Raw genomic sequence first — 8,794 nt, 5'->3', positions numbered from 1 at the left:
AATAATAGTATAAGCAAGAGAGAAAAGAAAGATAAAGAATCACGGATAGTTCGGTGACGCTCACCATTCCGAATAGCCTATATATAGGACTGAATTGTGTTCATTAACTTATTTATTTGCAAAATTGCTTGTAAATTCACTTATCCACGGAGATGAGTGAAAGATGAAATTAAGAATGATATATTATCATTTCTCATATTTTAAATATAAAAGGTACTGAGAGAGAATAATACAAAAATTCAGAGTGGTTTGATGATAGAGTACTCCTACATCTATCGATATAATATACCCAATAAAATTACTTGTTTGCTATGTTGATTTGATATTATATATATTGTTTTACAAGAAGTCCTATTTATATATAGAGCATATGTGGACAATGTGGTGTAGGTAAGATAAGCCATAGAAGTCAATGGAGGTTTTCCAATCCTTTATGTATACGTGATATTGTAATGACTGAGAAATCGTTGAATGTTGAATGAAATACTCGAATTCCACTTCAAAAAAAAGAAAAAAAAAAAAAGAAAAAAGAAAAAGATAAGCCATAGAAGTCAAATATTATAATTATGGTTAGAAATTCTATGGATCCTATTGAATACATTAAAATTGTAATCCTGAACAAATATGGAATAAAATGTTATGACTATTCTAACACGATTCTACATCTCTTGTCAATTCAATGCACCTTAATTTGTATCCTATTACGTACTCACATGGCCCCCATCTAACTAGTGCAAGGATGCTAAGTTAATTCATACTCGATTTTAAAGCTCAATTATTTGACTAGTCAAGCTTGAAGATTGAACAAATCAAAATTGGTTTGATATATTCATAGATAAACAAATAAAATTTATTTCATGTTTTATAAACATTATTACAACCAAAGGATATTTAATTAATTAGACAATTCTTTTAATATACTTAGAATTAATGTAGGTCATAGATATGTACTAACAGAGCAAATAGAAGTTTCTTAAGTAAAAATTGCATTAATTAATAGGTGTCTTGGCAAGGTGATGAAAATCAAACATAAAAATTGTTTATAAAACATGAAACTGTCAGGTATTCCTCATACATCTATTAAGGTATTTTCCTAGGCAAGAGGATGTTGTTACTTGTTATATATTGATATTCTTTGACACGCAACCATTGATAGAATTAGAGGCTCTGTCTCGAAAGAGCCTGTTACTATTCATCAAAAAAAAATTCAAACTCTCAATATTTTTATTTTTTTTATATCACATCAATCAAGTTTTCCTACAATCCGGGCCACTAAACGGTTCCAAACCAATGCCAAACAGAGCCAGAGAAATTTGACGTCTCTATTGACCATTTCCGCTAGGCTTTCAAAGGTGTCTTTCCTCGAAGAATCACGCACAAAGCATACTACCCTTCCAAATTCGAACTTTCTCAATTAATGTCTGATCCTTGTTAAATATCCAAACTGACGTTTGGAGACTTTAAGTCTAACAATGACTAATTAACGTTGGTGGATTCCCTTGATCATTGCCAAGAAAATTCGACTCCATACAAGACAAAGTCAAAGATGCAATATTCCACATTCATATTCTTCCAGATAACGCGTTTTCTTGTTCCTTCTCAGATGATGATCAACGGACGTACATAGAAGATGTTGATAAGGTTGCCAAAACAGTATTCGACGTCCCATCTGCCCTATGCAGTACCGTCAGATGCAAGTAATTAGCGGGGTTTCGAGAGCTTGGTTGCTCTTCCCGCACTGATATTTGTTTACTGTGATCTTCTTCTATGGAGCTGAAGCAAAAAATAACGAAGTTACGGGTATAGGTGTTATCATTGATGTTAAAAGCCGTATGGGAAAAGAAGAGAAAACAGCCATGGAAATTGAAGCTCAAAACCACAACAAAAAGTCGAAGACTCACAAAGTGCTTCCCCATTTCCCGGACGACCTTAGAGGAGCTACAGTAGCTTCAATCGGTAAGTTATGTTTATAACTTAAGAGATCATTTTTTTCAATTATTTCTTTTTGTAAATCTAATAGATTTATCGTTAGATTTTTGGACTTATATGGATTGTACAAAAATTTAATAGTAGATTCACCCATTCACTATACGGAAATATATAGTTGAAAGAATGATTTTTATCATTTCTAATAACTTAATAGTTGTTAATTACTTAAAAATATTAATAAGATATATAAACACCGTTATATACAATAAAACACATTTTGCACTGTAAAATGATTTAAGAACATGCATGCCTGGCCACCCTAAAAAAAAAAAAAAAAGGTCAAAGGAACGTTAAAGGCTTTAAGAAAAATAAAATGAGAGAAGGCCACATGTTACAAGGGCTTAGAAAAACAAATGACATACAATGTTTATTTTTCCTCTTTTTTATTTTCTTTTTCATTATCCTTAATATTTTGCATCTTGATTCTATCATTATTTTTGTATCTTTTATATTTTATATGTTATTTTTATCAGACACCGTTGACTTTAATTAGTTGGTTGCTATTATATATGAGTTTCGATCGCTTATCATCATTTTGCCAGATTCTATTGTTCCTCATTTTAATATTAATAGAAAAGATTTACAAAATAAAATGTTCCCAGTTATTGCTTGCGTTGGAGAATATGCTATATATGTTTTTAATGTAGCATGGCAGAGTGGAAAGTTGATACCACACATACTAAACTTCACAACTCTTCTACAAAACTTGAAAAAATATAGGAACTATACGAAAAGTGAAGAAAAAAACCCCTTCGGAGTATTCTTATTGACAATAATGAGTAGCCTTTATTACAAAATAACCTCTATTAAACTAATGACAAACTCGTTTTAGCGAACTTTCTATCATATGATTAGTCACAATCTCGCTCCACCGAGGGTGCAGCAAACATGAAGCAAACTTTCTATTTGATTGCCATAGCATCTTGCTTGGGCAATCATTGAACAACAGTCGAGTAAAAATCTTGCCACAATTTTTATTTTAAGTTGTTGAGGTTCAACAGTGTTGCTCAATCTGCTCACTTGAAAGGCTCTTAGAACCAGCCTCGCGGGGTGTGATTTCGAGTGCCATAAAAGGATTTGGCTTCCCTCACTGGACACCAATTAGTTTTTAGATGAGATAGTCAAAGACCTAATCCAACAAATAGTATCAGAGCTAGGGTCATGGATTCGAATCGCGAGAACGTCATGTTGAGGGAGGGATTGTTGAGGTTCAATAAATGCCACTCTGCTAACTTGGACGGCTCTTAGAACATATCTTACGAGGTGCGATTTTGAATGCCGTAAAAGGATTTGACTTCCCTTAATGGATACCAATTGGTTTTTAGATGAAATTGTCAAAGGCCCGATCGAACATAAGTGACTCTTGAGCAAGACTCAAGGGAACTCTTGGGTGCTTTCAAAATCAAAGGCCAACCCTCTAGAAGCTTTCTTCCTTTGCTTAAACTTGTCCATAAAGTCTTAGCAAAATGGTCTACACCATCCTCTCCAGGTTGGACATAATTTTCCCTCAAATTCACCTAATATAGACCTTCACACCATATACGAAAAGAACCCATTAAAATGACACTAGGAATGAAAGGCATCCCCAAGAATCATTCACCTTTCTCATTGGCACTCCAACTCCTGGAGTTTTACATACATGCCCTACTTGTCTTACTGATGTAGCGTGGTGTCGTGGGTGCAAAGACAAGCAGCAAGAGAAGGAACAATATTGCTTAAAAACCTTGATTCTATTAAGGATCTAAAAAATCTTCTTAAAACGCTCGAGTCTATTTAGGGTTTGAAGAAAAAATGTAGAAGAAACTCAACTCTGAGCTTTTTTATTGATAAAAACTGAATAAATATCAAAAACTACGTTCTTGAGGTTATAAGCATGTATTTATTGACTCCACAACTCATAACCCTAGTAGTAATAGAAATTAGTCGGTTAACAACTTTATGTTGGTTGTTCGAATGGAACATACCTCCGTTCAGATGGTCGCAAAATAAAACTGAAATTGAAGAACGTAAACTGAAAACATAACATAGGCATTCGAACAGACGTATCGGGAATTACTATGGAGAATTTTCGATGTTGGCTGTTAATTCGCTAGGCTGTTCGAACGGGGCATCGAATGGATGCCTCGAGAATTACTATGGAGAACTCCCAAGAGTGTCCCGTTCGCTTGACCGTTTGGACGGGCTATCGAACGAAGGTTCCTACAATTGTTTTGATCGCTCCTTAGCACGAGTTTGTGCTCTCGACTTGATTCCTCTAGCGGACACAGTTTCTTGGGCCCCCTTCACACTTACATATGCTCCAATCCTCCTCATGAATTCCCAAGCACTTTGATCTACATCACTTATATATAGTAATTCTACAAAAGACCACAAGCCCTAAGTCAAGGGTACACACATTACATCCTCTTACTCTTACTTCAGCCCCCTACTCAGAGATAACCCTACTCACTTAGGCGTCAGAGTGTCTCCCACTAGTATTTACAACAAGTCATCCATGTGTCTTTGTTTTGCAAGAACTCTTGACCGGATTAAAGGGAGGTAGTGAACCGTATCAAAAAAATTCATTGTCATTCATGGTGATTGTTTATAAAACAGAGACGGCTAAGAGTTACAGTCTAAGAACTAACTATCCTTTAATTAAATATAAACTCCCTTACATTTTCATTTAACATTTCAGCATTCAATACTAAAATGTGCTAACAATGTACATTAATGGAATCTCTAAATTTTGGTATAACAGCTGAAGAATTCATTAGAGAGAAAAAGGTGAAAGTGATTATTGGCATGCACACATGGCAGGAAGCCGCTGTAGTAGCTGATGTTGGAGGGCAAGCTCATGTTCCAGTCATTTCGTTTGCAGCACCAGCCATCAACCCACCCAAAACGTCACTTCGTTGGCCTTATTTGATACAAATGGCTAAAAATGGTTCTGAGCAAATAAAGTGTATTGCAGATATTGTTCAGGCCTACAATTGGCAAAGGGTCATAGCCATTTATGAAGATGAACCATATGGTGGCGATTCCGGCAAGTTAGCAGTTTTATCTGAGACTCTCAGAAATGTTGGTTCGGAAATTGAGAACCGATTGGTTCTCCCACCACATTCTTTGGTGTCCGACCCGGAACATGTTGTCCATGAAGAGCTGGATAAGCTCCTGAACAAAACAAAGTGTCGGGTTTTCATAGTTCTTCAGTCAACATTAGAGATGGCGACTCATTTGTTCAGAGAAGCCAAGCAGATGGGACTCGTAGGAAATGACTCAGCTTGGATTATTGCAGACAACATTGCAGATTTGCTACACTCTGTTAATGACTCTGTTATATCCCCCATGGAAGGTGCATTAGGAATCAAGACTAACTACTATTCTGAGAATCACCATTTTCATTCACAGTTTCAGAAAGTTTTCAGAAGTGAATATCGAGAGGAAGATAACTCTGACCCTGGAATTTATGCCCTGCGAGCATACGACAGCATTGGAATTGTTATACAAGCGATAAAGAAAATGGCAAGTAACATTACTAGTACTCCAAAGATGTTGTTAGAAAAAAAAAAAAAAGAAAAAAAAAGAGATGTTGTTAGAGAATATGTTGTCAAGCAATTTCTCTGGTTTAAGTGGAAAAATACGTTTCGAAGAAGGCCAGCTCATAGACACTAATAATAATACATTGACGATTATTAACGTTGTTGGGAACAATGGAAAGGGATACGAGGAAATAGGCCTTTGGACACCAGATCTTGGTTTCAGAAAAAGTGAAGAGAAAAATGAAAGTGAAAATGTTGGTAATACCCTGAAAACTTTCGCCGGCCGTCAAGTAATTTGGCCTGGGCACTTAAACCGGACTCCGAAAGGTTGGGAAATGCCGACAAATGCAAGGCCACTGAAGATTGGAGTTCCGGGGAGAACAACGTTCGAGAAGTTTGTGAAGGTCGAGTATGGAGAGACACCGAATCACAACAAATATGATGGTTTTTGCATTCAAATTTTCTCGAACCTGACAGAGCTCTTAGGGTATGATTTGCCTTTTGAATTTGTGGCGTACAATGGCACCTACGACGACCTGGTTTATCACATCTATAACAAGGTAATACCTTTTGTCTAGAAATACTCCTTTAAAATCAGGTTTGGTAAACTCACAATTCGACTTTTAAATTAGTTGTTCGACCTATACAATCCTACCTTTTTAAAGACACGCCTCCTTGCCTGCCGGTTTAAATATGTAGATATTTTCACATTTTCAAATTGCTATTGTGGTCTCGAACAAGATACTTTTCTCAATTTTGTATAAACATTTTTTTGGCCTGTATAATTATATCCCACCCGTTTGTATTGTGTTTTAAGTACCAACTGAACACGTCCAAGTAGAATAATCATAGTTGGTCTCCCTTATCTGCCTTTTTCAGAGAAGAAAAGAAAAAATCTATGAATAACTTGAATCTTTATTCCTTTATTTTTTTCTCTTTTATATGGTTACAATTATTTGTTCTAACTAGGATTTATATATATGGTTGTGATGTGGGTGAAAATATCACAATAAATATCACAATAAAAAGACTTATGATGCTGTGATCGGCGACGTGACTATACTGGCCAATCGGTTGCAATATGCGGATTTTACACTTCCATATGCTGAGTCTGGTTTGGCGATAATAGTTCCAGCAAAACCAGAAGGGTCACCATTGACGTTTACCAAGCCTTTCAGCTGGAGCATGTGGGCGGTGACTGTGCCCTCTTGCTGTACACAATGATCATTGTTTGGCTCCTTGAGCGCCAATCCAATCCCGAATTTGGTGGCACATGGAAGAATCAGATTAGCACTGCACTTTGGTTTACCTTCTCTTCTCTATTCTTTGCTCATAGTAAGTATCAATATACAGAAAATTCTCTCATCTTTTCTCTCTCTCAAAACCTTCTAGTTTTCAAATTCGAGTATGTCTCTCTTGCTAGAATACAAACTTTGAGGACATTCTCGTTTGACTTGTTATAACTCAGGCTCCATTTGTTACGACGTAAAATGCTTTCTGTTGGAAAATATTTTATTGAAAAATGATTTCTTGAAAAACATTTTACGGTGTACGTTTGGCGTGTACGGAAAATCACAAATTATATATATATAATCATATTAAACTTTAAATTCCAAAAATGTCCCGACCAAGTCTTAAGGTGTCTGAACCGAGTCCTGCAAGAACCCCACTGCGACTCACCTTGGACCCACCCGGACCCCTCGTAGACCCTATCAGGACCCCTTCAGGATAAACCCGGGGCCCTAGCAGGACCCACCCAAGACCCGACATTGACATTTCGTAATTTAGTGTTTAAAAGTCTCGAGTGGGTCCTGGGCGGGTCTTGTCAATGTTTGTCAATTTGAAAATGAGATGCTAAAAGTCGAAAAATGGTTTATGGTTTGGAAAATAGTTTTAAAAACTGTAAACCATTTTCTGAAAGTTAAAGAAGAATTTACGGTCAAAGGGAAAATATTTTCCGTTAACTATTATTTTACGTCGCACCAAACATTCGAAAATACGGAAAACATTTTTCATAAATCATTTTACGACGAAACAAACGGAGCCTCAATGCATACCAATTCGTCGGAGTTTGACTCAATAATGAACCTTAAGAACATTTCATTTTTTTCTGTTTTCTGTTTCTGTTATTACAAAAACATTGGTTTACTTATGATTTAAAAGCACTCATAATACCAGATGAGTTCATTTTGCAGTGGAGAAAGTACACAACAACTTAACACCTATGGTTGTTGCAGTGTGGCTCTTTCTGGTGTTGATCCTAACCTCGAGCTACACTGCTAGTCTGTCTTCATTGCTCACAGTGCAACAACTGCAACCAAACGTTACAGATATTGAGTGGTTGAAGAACAACAACTTGAAAGTTGGCTGTGATGGCGATTCGTTCGTACATAAATACTTGCAGAATGTGCTTAACTTCAAGCCGGAGAATATCGTGAATGTCAGCAGTGAAGACGGCTACCCAAAGGAATTCAAAAGCAACAATATATCTGCTGCCTTTCTTGAACTCCCATATGAGAAAGTCTTCCTCGATAAGTATTGCAAGGGATTCACTGGCACCATACGTGCCGCCAGATTTGGAGGATTGGGCTTTGTGAGTTGTTTTTGTTTTTGCCTTTTCCTTTTCCATCCATCCATTACTGTCTGATTTTTCACTCTTTTGAAATCTTCTTTTTCTCCCCCATTCAGGCCTTCCAGAAAGGCTCGCCATTTGTGAGGGACTTTTCTGTAGCCATTCTAAATCTATCCGAGAAGGGGGATTTGATGTCACTGCAAGAGAAATGGTTGACTCCCTCGCATGAGTGCTCACCCACCATAACTTTCAGCGAACCTCAAAGACTGAGCTTCCGGAGCTTTGAGGTTCTCTATCTACTATCTGTTGCCACCTCTGCCATTTGTCTTGTACTGTCGGTAATATGTCATCGGCGGCAACATCAAGTTGCCTGTGAAGGCCGAAACGTTACTCCGGGCGATGAGAGCGTTTGGAAGATGGTTAGACTCGTAAGATACTTGAGCATCAAGAATCCACGAAGAACTCCAGCTTTGGCAGACACAGATGACAGCTTATTGAAGAAAACAGCTAAACTTGTAAAATACTTTTATGTCAAGAACCGAAGAAACGCTCGAACTCGGGCAAATATATCAGGTACGAATGAGACACAATAGATGAAATGAATGTTCATCGAGGTGGGAGTTCATCATGATGTAAACGAATAAGTTCATTTGACGATCCGCTTAATACTTGTTCGTATAAACTTGACTTGAATTCGATTCGTTTAACAAAT

General features: G+C 36.8%; 1 pseudogene; it reads left to right on the top strand.

Moving 5' to 3' along the window:
* The first annotated feature begins 1,049 nt into the window (after nucleotides 1–1,049).
* LOC132169777 (glutamate receptor 2.7-like) lies at nucleotides 1,050–8,675 on the top strand (annotated as a pseudogene).
* The last annotated feature ends 119 nt before the right edge of the window (nucleotides 8,676–8,794 follow it).

This window comes from Corylus avellana, chromosome ca2 (assembly GCF_901000735.1).
Source record: "Corylus avellana chromosome ca2, CavTom2PMs-1.0".
NCBI lineage: Eukaryota > Viridiplantae > Streptophyta > Magnoliopsida > Fagales > Betulaceae > Corylus > Corylus avellana.
The sequence above is the reverse complement of the archived record's forward strand: the minus strand, read 5'-3'. Positions and strand labels throughout refer to the sequence as shown.